General features: G+C 38.8%; 2 pseudogenes; both read left to right on the plus strand.

The window, feature by feature from the left end:
* The first annotated feature begins 3,674 nt into the window (after positions 1 to 3,674).
* LOC133245277 (phosphatidylinositol-glycan biosynthesis class W protein-like) lies at positions 3,675 to 7,396 on the plus strand (annotated as a pseudogene).
* A 4,342-nt stretch (positions 7,397 to 11,738) lies between these two features.
* Positions 11,739 to 12,482, plus strand: LOC133245278 (deoxycytidylate deaminase-like; annotated as a pseudogene).
* The last annotated feature ends 1,159 nt before the right edge of the window (positions 12,483 to 13,641 follow it).

A 13,641-nucleotide genomic window follows, 5' to 3' on the forward strand; every position in this document is an offset into this window, starting at 1 on the left:
GCATTCTTTGGCATTGCCTTTCTTTGGGATTGGAATGAAAACTGTTTCCAGTCCTGTGGCCACTGTTGAGTTTTCCAAATTTGCTGGCATATTGAGTGCAGAACTTTCACAGCAGCATATTCCAGGATTTGAAATAGCTCGACTGAAATTCCATTACTTCCACTAGCTTTCTTCTTTGTGATGCTTTCTATGGCCCACTTGACTTCACATTCCCAGATGTCTGGCTCTAGGTCAGTGATCACACCATCGTGATTATCTTGGTCTTGAAGATCTTTTTTTGTACAATTCTGTATATTCCTGCCACCTCTTCTTAATATCTTCTGCTTCTGTTAGGTCCATACCATTTCTGTCCTTTATCGAGCCCATCTTTGCATGATTCCCTTGGTGTCTCTAATTTTCTTGAAGAAATCTCTAGTCTTTCCCATTCTCTTGTTTTCCTCTATCTCTTTGCATTGATGGCTGAGGAAGGCTTTCTTATCTCTCCTTGTTATTTTTTGGAACCTGCATTCAGCCCAAGACACATATTAATCAAATTAACAAAGATCAAATATAAAGAACAAATATTAAAAACACCAAGGGAAAAACAACAAATAACACACAAGGGGATTCCCATAAGGATAACAGCTGATCTTTCAATAGAAACTCTTCAGGCCAAGAGGGAATGGCAGGACATACTTAAGGTGATGAAAGATAATAACCTACAGCCCAGATTACTGTACCCAGCAAGGATCTCATTCAAATATGAAGGAGAAATCAAAAGCTTTACAGACAAGCAAAAGCTGACAGAATTCAGCACCACCAAACCAGCTCTCCAACAAGTGCTAAAGGATCTTCTCTAGAAAGGAAACACAAAAAGGGTGTATAAACTCAAACCCAAAACAATAAATGGCAACACCATCATACTTATCAATAATCACCTTAAACGTAAATGGGTTGAATGCCCCAACCAAAAGACAAAGACCGGCTGAATGGATACAGAAACAAGACCCCTATATATGTTGGCTACAAGAGACCCACCTCAAAACAAGGGACACATACAGACTGAAAGTGAAAGGCTGGAAAAAGATATTCCACGCAAATAGAGACCAAAAGAAAGCAGGAGTAGCAATACTCATATCAGATAAAATAGACTTTAAAACAGTATAATATATAGCAATGAAAAATAATGTTACTGCTGAATGTCACATCATGAATAAACCTCACAAAAAAGTTGTTGAATGACAGAAGACAGACACAAATAGGTCTTACTGTATGATTCTAGTAACATGAAGTTCAAAAGCAGAATCAAAATTAAACTCTGGACATAGAGATCAGAATATTTGTTGTTTTGAAAAGATGTTGACTGCAAGTGGAGCCCTAAGGGGCTGAAAATATTCTTTGAGTGCAAGTGGAGCTATGAGGGGCTAAAAATATTCTTTATCAGGGCTAGGGGTTGTGTTTAAGTTCCTTCCAGAAAGCAGATCTAAAATAGGAAAGGTGAGAAAGTCAAAGGACACTGCAATGACAAAGGAAGCTTTATAGGTAAGACTTTACTTAGGGACATGATACCAGGTATTAGGAGTGGGAGACTTGGCAAGTACAACAGGAAAGAAAGTCCAAACAGTGGTGTATTATCAGAGTGGTCACCACTCCAGAAAACTAGAATCTGATCCCACTGGAAGCCTCTGAGGAATTCCACAGACTGTGGCTCAGTGCTGTAAGCCTGAGGCCTACGAGGGTAGCACATATCCATGACCTGACTCATGTCCCCGAAGAGCCATGTTCCCTTGTGCACCAAGGAGTGTTCATTCCCCCACACTTGCAGTTTGAGCATCAAAACATGATAAGCAGCTGCTCACAGATGTCCCAACCACATCATAAGAAAAGCCTTAGTGTAAAAATGTAGAAGATAGACAGTGCAGATGACGTTAGGTTCTCTAACCAATTTTCATCTTAGCAATGGCTGGGGAAAAAATACTGGGCTGAGAAGATGTGAAGCATAAGAAGGGTCTGACACGATCTGATTTTTCTGAGCAAACAAAAAATATATTCACAAGATCAATCAATTTTTTTCATAGGAAAACTTACAATACACCAGTCTGGTCAGTAACTGTTTATCTCCCAGTGACATCTAGTGGTGAAATATGAACATTCACAAGATTCAGTTTACAGCTTTTAATGGTGTCTAAAAGGAAATTCCTCAGTAAATTCTATGTAGCCTAGTTTCACTCCATTCTGAATCAAAAGCTCAGTACCTGATGTAGACAGACACATTCAGTGACAGCTATTCATCTGTTGGGACACTTATTTTAACCCACCACTTCAAGAAAAGCAGGCAAACTCACTTTGGTACCGTGTAATTAACTATCAGTTCATTAATGTGGGGAGCTTTATAGTAAGACTTTTCTGTAAGTGGAGACTTTTATCTGACTTTGGGCTAATTCCCCCGTATTTTTCCCATGGTTACAATCAGCCTTAAATGTGATCTCTACATTGCATTTGTGATCTAAAAAATCCTAATTTCTCCAGCTTTGGGGAGTCACTCTAGTTAAATCTTAAAATTAAAATATCTATGAGAAAGTATACCAAGTAAATTCCTTTAAGCCCATTTAATTCCATTATTCGCCAGCCTGTGCTCGATGCACGATACTGGATGCTTGGGGCTGGTGCACAGGGACGACCCAGAGGGATGGTATGGGGAGGGAGGAGGGAGGAGGGTACAGGATGGGGAACACATGTATACCTGTGGCGGATTCATTTTGATATCCCACATGTAGGCCCATGCACCACAACTACTGAGCCTGTGTTCTAAGACTGGCGAGGTGCAACCACTGAGCTCATGTGCTGCAACCGCTGAAGCCCTCACCCTTGTGGAGCCCATGCCCCACGAGAAGAGAAGTCATTGCAATAAAAGCCTGGGGCACCAAAACGAAGAGTGACCCCCACTAGCCACTACTAGAGAAAAGCCCAAGCAGCAACAAAGACCCAACACAGCCAAAAATAAATAAATAAAATTACTTTTTAAAAAAGAATATTACACCATGATCAAGTGGGATTTACTCCTGGAACGCAAAGACGGTTCAACATACACAAATCAATAAATGTGATACACAACATTAACAAAATAAAAATTGAAAATTTTATGATGACCTTTATAGATTCAGAAAAGGCCTTTGACAAAATTCAACAACCTTTCATGACAAGGAAAAAATTCTCAATAAATTAGATACAGATGGAATATACCTCAACATAGTAAAGGCAGTGTATTACAAATCAACAGCTAAAATCATGCTCAATGTTGAAACCCTGAAAGTTTTTCCTCTGTGAATAGGTACAAGACAAAGATACACATTATTGCCAATTTAAATCAACATAGTACCTGAAGTTTTCTGGCCAGAGCACTTAGATAAGGAAAAACTTAAAGGCATCTAAGTTAGAAAAGAAGTAAAACTGTATCTATTTGCAGATGACAATCGTATATATAGAAAACCCTAAAAACTCAACCAAAAAACTGGAACTAATAAACAAATTTAGTAAAATTGAAAGGTACAAAAATCAATATACAAAATATCAGTTGCATTTCCAAATACTAACAATGAACTCTTAGAAAAAAATAATTAAGAAAACAATCCCATTTACAATAAAATTAAAAAGAATAAAACACTTGGGAATAAATTAACCAAACAGGTAAAAGATCAGTATATTCAGATCCATGAGACACTTGAGCCATGAACTGACACTCTGGCTAAGTGGCCAGAACCCACAACTCCTCTCCTGGGGCAGAGCACACATTCAGCGCAGGGCATCCCTGACTCATCAGGGACATGAGGATCCAGAATTGGGGGCTCTCTGGTGGACAAAGTATTTTGAAACCCTGGAGAAGAAGAAAAATTCTCAAAAGCAGATGAAGGAATCTTTTGTCAGTGACCACAATGGAACAAGCATGCTGGAAATCATTGAGGGCTTGGGCTTGCCTACACTCCTTATCCTGTGCAGAGGGCTCGGGATCATTTTCTCACAGCACTTATCTTTTTCCTCACACACTTGGAGACCTTGATTCTTCATTGACTTTGCTTTCTTGATAGTTTCCCTGGTAACAATTTTGACCATTTTCTCTACATTTGTTCTCCTTGAGCATCTTGTAATTATCTTTGGGGCCGGGCTGTTCTATAAAATATACTGCAAGAAAATTTGATATGTCAGAATGCTTGTCTGGAAAATTCTTGAAAAATTCTTGAAAGTCAGTCTGGACTCAGAATACATTCCAGGCATTCTCTTGTTTTCATGTAATTGACAGTGCATTTACTGCTGTTGCCATTTTGGCTATAGACTTCCCATGTTTTCCTAGAAGACTTCCCAAAATCGGTGTCTATGGAATAGGAGCAATGGATTTTCAAATAGGAAGATTTCTTTTGAGGACTGCAATGATTTCTCCAAAGATTAGAAGAAAACATACAAAGGGTCCAGATTTTATTTTACGAAGTCACTGTACTCTGGCCATTAGTCTTCCTAGGAATGGGATGATTAATTATCATAAGATCTGTAGGATCTCAGTAACATTTAACTGAGTATGGAGTTCAATAGAACATTTCCTTTACCTTAATAGTTGTGAAATTTATAGCATCACAGCTCTTGATTATTTTTCCCCTAAATAAACCCTTGATTGTGGCCATCAACATTACTGTATTATACCAACTAGCCTTGATTTTACCCCATTGAAGAGATTAATTTTGTATGGCACAGGGGTTGGTTTACTAAATGCCAACAGAGAAAAAAATAATCTCTACCTTGTGGTATATCATAGTACTCATGGCTAGTGTTCACACTATGTCAAATGAACTTACAAAAGGAAATCACTTATCAAAGACTGGATAAAAGTAACATATAATCTGCTGACATCTATTGGCCTCTTCATATCACTTTACATAGTTCAGGTAAATGTAGAAGTAGCATCTTAAAGAATGGACAGTTTAGCCTTTTATATTTGGGTAATTGCTTCTTACCTAATCCTGTAGTTTAATACTGGGTGATATAATTTTGAGTTTTGCCAAATTTCTAATTAAGGGTACAGTATTACCATGTTCTTGGAAATTTATTCCATCACATGCTGCAAATAAAAAGCATTCAGAATATCCACTCTTTGAAGCTGAAAGAAAACCAACTCTTGGTTTAATCACAGCAATGAACAGAAACAAATTAATTTTTTCTTGCTGTCAAATGTAACAATGACAAAATCAACCTGTTAGTATATACATTACACAGATGTCCATTGTGGGCTTTATTTGTGCTCAAGCTCCATATGTTATCAACTGCTTAATTATATATATATATAATTAAGCAGTTGATATATATATATCATATATATATAATTATATATATATAATTAAGCAGTTGATAACATACATAATATATATATGATAACATACGTAATATATATACATATATATATGAAAGACTAGAGATCTCTTCAAGAAAATTAGAGATACCAAGGGAGCATTTCATGAAAAGATGGGCTCGATAAAGGACAGAGTGGTATGGACCTAACAGAAGCAGAAGATATGAAGAAGAGGTGGCAAGAATACACAGAAGAACTGTACAAAAAAGATCTTCATGACCCAGATAATCACGATGGTATGATCACTCACCAAGAGCCAGACATTCTGGAATGTGAAGTCAAGTGGGCCTTAGAAAGCATCACTATGAACAAAGTTAGTGGAGGTGATGGAATTCCAGTTGAACTACTTCAAATCCTGAAAGATGATGCTGTGATAGTGCTGCACTCAGTATGCCAGGAAATTTGGAAAACCCAGCAGTGGCCACAGGACTGGAAAAGGTCAGTTTTCATTCCATTCCCAAAGAAACGCAATGCCAAAGAATGCTCAAACTACCGCACAATTGCACTCATCTCACATGCTACTAAAGTAATGCTCAAAATTCTCCAAGCCAGGCTTCAGCAATATGTGAACCGTGAACTTCCAGATGTTCAAGCTGGTTTTAGAAAAGGCAGAGGAATCAGAGATCAAATTGCCAACATCCGCTGGATCATGGAAAAAGCAAGAGAGTTCCAGAAAAACATTTATTTCTGCTTTATTGACTATGCCAAAGCCTTTGACTGTGTGGATCACAAGAAACTGTGGAAAATTCTGAAAGAGATGGGAATACCAAGCCACCTGACCTGCCTCTTGAGAAACCTATATGTAGGTCAAGAAGCAACAGTTCGAACTGGACATGGAACAACAGACTGGTTCCAAATAGGAAAAGGAGTACATCATGGCTGTATATTGTCACCCTGCTTATTTAACTTCTATGCAGAGTACATCATGAGAAACGCTGGACTGGAAGAAGCACAAGCTGGAATCAAGATTGCCAGGAGAAATCTCAATAACCTCAGATATGCAGATGACACCACCCTTATGGCAGAAAGTGAAGAGGAACGAAAAAGCCTCTTGGTGAAAGTGAAAGTGGAGAGTGAAAAAGTTGGCTTAAAGCTCAACATTCAGAAAACGAAGATCATGGCATTTGGTCCCATCACTTCATGGCAAATAGATGGGGAAACAGTGGAAACAGTGTCAGACTTTATTTTGGGGGCTCCAAAATCACTGCGATGGTGACTGCAGCCATGAAATTAAAAGATGCTTACTCCTTGGAAGGAAAGTTATGACCAACCTAGACAGCATATTGAAAAGCAGAGACATTATTTTGCCACCAAAGTTCCATCTAGTTAAGGCTATGGTTTTTCCAGTGGTCATGTATTGATGGGAGAGTCAGACTGTGAAGAAAGCTTAGCGCTGAAGAATTGATGGTTTTGAACTGTGGTGTTGGAGAAGACTCTTGAGAGTCCCTTGGACTGCAAGGAGATCCAACCAGTCCATCCTAAAGGAGATCAGCCCTGGGTGTTCTTTGGAGGGAATGATGCTAAAGCTGAAGGTCCAGTACTTTGGCTACCTCATGCAAAGAGCTGACTCATTGGAAAAGACTCTGATGCTGGGAGGGATTGGCGGCAGAAGGAGAAGGGAAAGACACAGGATGAGATGGCTGGATGGCATCACCGACTCGATGGACATGAGTCTGAGTGAACTCTGGGAGTTGGTGATGGACAGGGAGGCCTGGCGTGCTGCGATTCATGGGGTAGCAAAGAGTCGGATATGACTGAGCGACTGAACTGAACTGAACTGAATTATATATGTGTTGCACTTGCAAGACAAGACTATAGAATCTTGGTGATGAATAGGAGTCAGATATATTTTGAGCAATATAATTTTAATGAGGAAGAGAAAACATAAAATGTGAAGAAAATAGGACTTTTTGGCAACCCAACGTTAACTATAATTTATTATAAAATTCTTTCATTACTACTCTAAAAGTAATGATACTTAATATTTTAAAATCTATCTCAACACTATGTAAAACAAACCAATACAGAAGAAACAAAGCCTTGTGACTTGTTAGAATATATATATTCCAATATATTTTAAAGAATATTTTAAAGAAACTGTTGTGTTTATAGTTGTGATGCTAGAAGATTAAAGGAATGGAAAGGAGGATTTTTACTTTCCATCTTATATTACCTATTATGAGTCTGTATTTTTATTGTATGAATCACTTTTATAATATTTACATTAAAAAATCTCAATAGTGGAATTGTGAAAAAAATTATAAGACATTGATGAAAGGAATTTAAGACAGAAATAAATAGGATGATAATCCATATTCATAGATTGGAAGAATTATTAATGTTAAAATATCCATGCTACCCAAAATAGTCAATAGATCCTGTGAAATCCCTATCAAAATTTCATTGGAATTTTCATAGGAATACAACAAACAATCCTGAAATTTATGTAAAGCCACAAAACACTTTGAGTAGTCAAAGCAAACTTGAGAAAGAACAAAGCTGGAGTCATCACACTTCCTGACTTCAAACTACATTACAAAGTTTTAGTAATCAAAACAGTGTGGCATTGGCCTAAAAATAGACACATAGATCAGTGGAATAGAATAGAAATCCCAGTAGTAATCTCATGCATATATGGTTAATTAATTTTTGATGTAGGCACCAAGAATATACGATGGGGAAAGGATAGTCTCTTCAATAAATGGTGCTGGGATATCTACATGCAAAAGAATGAAACTAGGCTTCTATATTACACTGCACATAAAAATCCACTCAAAATTGATTAAAAATTTGGATGTAAGACCTAAAACTATTAAAACCACAGAATAAAACAGGGATAAGCACCTTAACATTGGTATTGGCAATAATTTCTTTTAATATATTGCTGGTAAAAATTTCACTAACTTCAGATATGTGGATGATATCACTCTAATGGCAGAAAGCGAGGAGGAAATAAAGAGCTTCTTGATGAGGGTGAAAGAAGAGAGTGAAAAAACAGGCTAAAAACTCAACATTCAAAAAACTAAGATCACAGAATCTGGTGCCATCACTTCATGTCAGATAGATTAGGGGAAAAGTGGAAGCAGTGACAGATTTTATTTTCTTGGGCTGCCAATCAATGAGGACAGTGACTATAGCCGTGAATTTAAAAGACTCTTACTCCTTGAAAGGAATGCTATGGCAAATCTAGACAGTGTATTAAAAAGCAGAGACATCACTTTGCCAACAAAGGCCCATATTGTCAAAGCTATGGTTTTTCCAGTAGTCATGTATACATGTGAGAGTTGGACCATTAAAGAAGCCTGAGCACTGAAGAATTGATGTCTTTGAATTGTGGTGCTTGAGAAGACTCTTGAGAGTCCCTTGGACAGCAGGGAGATCAAACCAGTCAATTCTAAAGGAAATTCATCTGGTATATTCACTGGAAGGACTGATGCTGAAGCTAAAGCTCCAATACTTTGGCCACCTAATGTGAAGAGCTAACTCACTGAAAAAGATTCTGATGCTGGGAAAGATTGAAAACAAAAGGAGAAGAGGGCAGCAGAGGATGAGATAGCATCACCAACTCAATGGACATGATCTGAGCAAACTCTGAGAGATAGTGAAGGACAGGGAAACCTGGTATGCTGCAGCTCACGGGGTTGCAAAGAGTTGGACACAACTTAGTCACTGAACAACACCAATGGTACCAAAAGCAAAGGCAACAAAAGCAAAAATAAACAACTGGGACTACATCAACTAAAAAGCTGCTAAGTAGCAAATGAAACCATCAACTAAATGAACATACAGCCTATGGAATGGGAGAAAACGTTTGCAAAGGATATATTTAATAAGAAGTTATTATCCAAAATATACAAAGAACTCATACAACTCATAAGCAAAAATAACAACCAATAAAAAATAGGCAAAGAACCTGAATATACATTTTTCCAAAGAAAACAGGTATTTTAAAAGTTCCTCAACCTGACATCATCAAGAAAATGAAAATCTAAATTTTGTTTGACCACAGGGCCTGCAGTAACCTTAAACCCATGAAAGCACATGTCCTGATTTGCAGCCCATGGAGTCATATATAAATTCCTAATATGACTTCTCCAGCAATGCCTGGGATCAACAGTTCTGTTTGCTTGCTTCCCAGTGCCTTCCTCTTTGTTGTTGTTCAGTCACTCAGTCATGTCCGACTCTTTGCCACCCGGTGGACTACAGCACGCCAGGCTTCCCTGTCCTTCACTATCTCCTGGAGTTTGCTCAAACTCATGTCCATTGAGTCGGTGATGCCATTCAACCATCTCATCCTCTGTCACCCGCTTCTCCTAGTGCCTTCAATCTTTCCCAGCATCAGGGTCTTTTCCAGTGAGTCAGCTCTTTGCATCAGGTGACCAAAATATTTGAGATTCAACTTCAGCATCAGTCCTTCCAATGAATATTCAAGGTTGATTTCCTTTAAGATTGACTGGTTTGATCTCCTTGCAATCCAAGGGACTCTCAAGAGTCTTCTCCAACATCACAGTTAGAAAGTATCAATTCTTCAGCATTCAGCCTTTTTTATCATCCAGCTTTCACATCCGTACATGACTACTGGAAAAACCTTCCTCTAGTTTTCCCCTTAATATGACCCTAGAGGGGCTTTCCAGACTCCCACTCTTTTGGTTCTAATTGCCCAGTTAGCCTTAACCTGGGAACCCCAAAGCATGCCACCCAAAGACCCTAATAAAGGCATGTACCCCACATCTGTCTCTCTGTCTGCACTCTACCTTGACCTCCTGATGTGGTCCCTCTGCTGCTGATGCTGCTGCTAAGTCACTTCAGTCCTGTCCAACTCTGTGCGAACCCATAGACGGCAGTCCACTAGGCTCCTCTGTCCCTGGGATTCTCCAGGCAAGAATACTGGCTGCCGCTGCTGAGTCACTTCAGTCGTGTCCAACTCTGTGCGACCCCATAGACGGCAACCCACCAGGCTCCCCTGTCCCTGGGATTCTTCAGGCAAGAACACTCGAGTGGGTTGCCATTTCCTTCTCCAATGCATGAAAGTGAAAAGTGAAAGGGAAGTCACTCAGTCGTGTCCAACTCTTCGCCACCCCATGGACTGCAGCCTACCAGGCTCCTCCACCCATGGGATTTTCCAGGCAAGAGTACTGGAGTGGGTTGCCATTGCCTTCTTCGTGGTCCCTCTAGGCTTGCCAAATACCTCCAGGACCTGTGAGTAGTAAACTTCTATTTCAATTTCTCTCCTGGTCTGTTGTTGAACATCAGCTCACCTCATGCTCCACTTAACAAGGGCAAACTTTAAAAAAAAAATCTTAACAAAATACATATAATGGAACATATTCAGCCTTTAAAAAGAAGAAAATCCTTCCATTTGTGACAGCATAGGTAAGCACAGAGAGCATTATGCTAAATCAGCCAGACAAGAACCAGACAAATACTGAATGGTATTACTCATATGTGGAATATTTTTCTTTTACAGTCAAGTTCATAGCAAAAGTTATTAGCAACAGAGTATAAAACGGCGGTTACCAGTAACTACGGGATGGAGGAATGAGAAGTTGGTAAAAGGATACAGCCTTTGAATTATAAGATAAATAAAGTCTAAGGATCTAAGGCAGTGTATGGTGACTTGAGTTGAGAATACTGTATTGCATAATTGAAATTCGCTAAGATAGTAGAACTTAGCTCTCTTACATAAAAAGATCAAAATGTGAGGTGATGTACCTGTTAATCAACTCAGTTGTGGGAAGACTTTCACAATATGTATGTACATCAAATCATCATGTTTTACACTTTAAATATATTATAATTTTGTCAAGCAAAGCTCAATGAACCTGAGAAAATTATTTGGGTCTGTATAAAATTCTACATCTAAAAATTAGGAAGTACATGAGCTCCTCAAGCATATAAGAATCAAATATATAAATGGCTATGTTCTAAGACATAAAGTCCCAATACTTTTCAATGAACAGGTAGCTTATAAACTCTGTTCACATTCTCTGACAATAGCATCAGTAACCTAAAGTTAATAACAAAAAAGTAAGTGCTTAAATTTCCATATACTTGGTTTACAAACCTACTTCTGGGGAATTTATTAGTCAAAAGAGAAAATATGCTGAAAAAAAAAAAGCTTAAGACCAAAGAACAATAAAAATATTACACATCAAAACCTGTGAGATGTACAGTTTTACTGTCTGGGTTCTGAAGGTAGATTCTATGTAAATTAGATTAATATTTTTCTTTTGTTGCTCAAATCTTTTATCCCTATGCTGACTTTTTCAGCTACTGTACTTACTAATAATTGTGAGAGTTGTATTAAATCTGTAGACTTTACAATGTTTGTATTGGAACAAGGAAACACTGAAATTTTGTGAGCTAGGTGACCTGTTTAAGACATCGCCAATTGCCTGGGCATGCTTTGGTTGTGGTAACAGGAATCTGCAGGTTTGCAGGTCCTGGACAGGAGGATGAGTGGGGGTCAGCCATGAGAAACCAGCTTGAGTGAAGTTTCCTGAAAAAAAAGAGGGACTATGTGTAACGGTCTGAATTTTGGATGGCAATGGCCTTCTTATTGTCAGCACGGAAAAGCAAAGATCTGAATTCCCAAGTCAGAGCCTGGATCCCAAAGGCATAAAACAAGACAGTACGGATTAGATGCAATAGCAATGACCTGCTACCTTGGAGAGTAATCTGGGTACCAAATATCTTTACATGTGCCATTATGAGCTGAATGTCATCACAAACAAAAATTTGGCTGATATGAAAGTGTGGGTGTTGCCTTGTTCCCATGTAATGAATGCATAGGCTTGTCATCCAGGCCAATATAAAAGAAGCTATTTCCATATCTGATAAATACCATGATAGTGATAAGACAACAGCCGTCAGGCTCATATTTAATATGGCTAGGTTCACATTCAGGAAATTCACACTGAAGCACAACAAGAGTGTTACCAACTTTTCAATTAACAGCAGATGGAGCCAGAAATTTCTGTGAGCCACATCTCATTAAATCTCCAGGAAACTGGGATTACTCTCTACTAAGAAACTCCTAATCCCTTTCTTCTTGAATTTACATATAACTTTTTAACAGTCAGTACAGATACCCCATGCCCAAGGCAAGAGAAACCCAAGTAAGACAGTTGGTGTTGCAAGAGGGCATCAGAGGACAGACACACTGAAACCATACTCACAGAAAACTAGTCAATCTAATCACACTAGGACCACAGCCTTGTCTAACTCAATGAAACTAAGCCATGCCTGTGGGGCAACCCAATACGGGCTGGTCATGGTGGAGAGACCTGACAGAATGTGGTTCATTGGAGAAGGGAATAACAAACCACTTCAGTATTCTTGCCTTGAAAACCCCATGAACAGTATGAAAAGGCAAAATGATAGGATACTGAAAGAGTAACTCCCTAGGTCAGTAGGTGCCCAATATGCACCTGGAGATCAGTGGAGAAATAACTCCAGAAACAATGAAGGGATGGACTCAAAGCAAAAAGAATACCCAGCTGTGGATGTGACTGGTGATAGAAGCAAGGTCCGATGCTGTAAAGAGCAATCTTGCATAGGAACCTGGAATGTCAGGTCCATGAATCAAGGCAAACTGGAAGTGATCAAACAAGAGATGGCAAGAGTGAATGTCGACATTCTAGGAATCAGCGAACTGAAATGGACTGGAATGGGTGAATTTAACTCAGATGACCATTATATCTACTACTGCGGGCAGGAATCCCTCAAAAGAAATGGAGTAGCCATCATGGTCAACAAAAGAGTCCGAAATGCAGAACTTGGATGCAATCTCAAATATGACAGAATGATCTCTGTTCGTTTCCAAGGCAAACCATTCAATATCACAGTAATCCAAGTCTATACCCCAAACAGTAACAATGAAGAAGCACAAGTTGAACGGTTCTATGAAGACCTACAAGACCTTTTAGAACTAACACCCAAAAAGATGCCCTTTTCATTATAGGGAACTGGAATGCAAAAGTAGGAAGAAACACGTGGAGTAACAGGCAAATTTGGCCTTGGAATACGGAATGAAGCAGGGCAAAGACTAATAGAGTTTTGCCAAGAAAATGCACTGGTCATAACAAACACCCTCTTCCAACAACACAAGAGAAGACTCTATACATGGGCATCACCAGATTGTCAACACCGAAATCAGATGGATTATATTCTTTGCAGCCAAAGATGGAGACGCTGTATACAGTCAGCAAAAGCAAGACCAGGAGCTGACTGTGGCTCAGACCATGAACTCCTTATTGTCAAATTCA

This window comes from Bos javanicus, chromosome 3 (assembly GCF_032452875.1).
Source record: "Bos javanicus breed banteng chromosome 3, ARS-OSU_banteng_1.0, whole genome shotgun sequence".
NCBI classification, from domain to species: Eukaryota; Metazoa; Chordata; class Mammalia; order Artiodactyla; family Bovidae; genus Bos; species Bos javanicus.